Source organism: Musca vetustissima, unplaced genomic scaffold (genome assembly GCF_032173495.1).
Source record: "Musca vetustissima isolate MV318-11 ecotype Yass unplaced genomic scaffold, APGP_CSIRO_Mvet_v1 utg1682, whole genome shotgun sequence".
NCBI lineage: Eukaryota > Metazoa > Arthropoda > Insecta > Diptera > Muscidae > Musca > Musca vetustissima.
Window position 1 is genome coordinate 255,131 of NW_026880887.1, and position 1,806 is coordinate 256,936.

Here is a 1,806-nt window from a genome sequence, read left to right on the forward strand (position 1 = left end):
GGCCTCTGGAGCGACCAGAAAATTGGACAAAAATAAAGTTTTTTGTCCATTTCATCCCCTAAATATTAACCGATCTTTATCAAAAACAATAGGGGTCTTCATTGGCCAGAACCCATCCTACATGCAAAATTTCGTGAAGATTGGTCCATAACTGTGACCTGTATCGTGTTTACAAATTATAATGGACAGACGGACGGACGGACACACATGTCTAGATCGACTCAGCTAGTCGAGATATGACGATCGGTATACTTAAAGGTGAGTCTAGGACCAATATTTCGCGGCGTTACAAACTTTTGGGGCTGCACAAAGCTATAATACCCTGACAACATAGCTGTGTAGGGTATAAAAAGCCACGTCATGTCTTGAAATATATAGGGTATAAAAAGCCACGTCATGTCTTGAAAAATATATAAAAAAAATCCACGCCATGACTTCAAAAATATTTTAAAAAATTTACGCCATGACTTGAAAAATATTTTAAAAAATGCCACGTCATGACTTGAAAAATATTTAAAAAAAATCCACGCCTTTGTGTAGACCTATAAAAATATTTCTAAAACAATCCCACCTTGGTAATGACTTCAAAAATAATTCCCAAAAAACGTCACCTTTTGTTAGTCACTAACAAAAATTTTCAGCCGATTCCCCCTTACAAAGTCCACATGTGTTTATATAATATATTTTTTGCACTAAATTCTTATCTCCCCTTTCCCTTCTTAAAAATAATATTCAGATTTAATAACGTCATTTAGGTATTGCTCTATGTCTATATTTATAACATGCAGAGCATTATTCTGACACACCCCATAAAAAATATTTTGTTTTTTTTTTTGCCCAATTAAAGTTATTTTGAAACTTTTGAGTGTAGTGTTCGCAAATATTGTTTTATTTCGGTCATTATCAAAATGGGAAATCAATCATGCGATCTTTTTTTTTCTAATACTCCACAGTAGTTTAGTGCCTTGCTCAACAATACAATCAACGAGACAATTATTATTATCGGCAAAGTTCAAAACGTTTCTTTGTACCGTACTCTTTGATTATCTTGAGGCGAAACAGAACAACAGCAACAACAACACAAATATTGACGTCAAACTCTATGATCTGACAATCGGTGTTTTGTGTTGTTCTCTCTGGCAAAAGTAATGTTAACGGCATTCTGTTTCCAGGGAAAGTGGCAAATGTCAACATGTTACTAACAATTTATGGATGACAAAAGGGACTAAGGAAATTTTTTTGAATAATAAAAAAAAATTTCCCGTAGACTTTAAGATTAGGAGGAGAACTAAATTATATTCGATCATAACTAGTTCTTAGTACTAGTGGTGACTAGTGGCGTTAATGACTTAATCAATATTTTTCTATTCATTATCTATTATTATTATTATTTTTATAACAAAATCATGATAGGGCAAAATACAAAGATTTATAAACAAACGTCAATGTTTGAAGTCATTTGTTGAATTTATTGTTTTTGTTGTTATTTTTTTCTGCAGATATTGCAAAATTAGTAACAAAAACAATCAAGTCTCTTGTTTATTTTTTTTCACACAATAGACAATAGTTATTTTTGTAAGCATGATGTCATAATCTAAATACAATTTCATTTCTTAATTATGTTTTGAAGCATTAACAATTGAGGTACTTGAGTACCACTATAGAATGGTTTGTAAAAATAATGAAGTGGGAGAAATTTTTGAAAAACGAAACGCAAAATAAAAAATATTTCGAGAAAAAAATGTTCTAGAAAAAAAAATATTTTAAACAAATCCGCGCCTCTAATGGTTGATGAAAAAATATTTT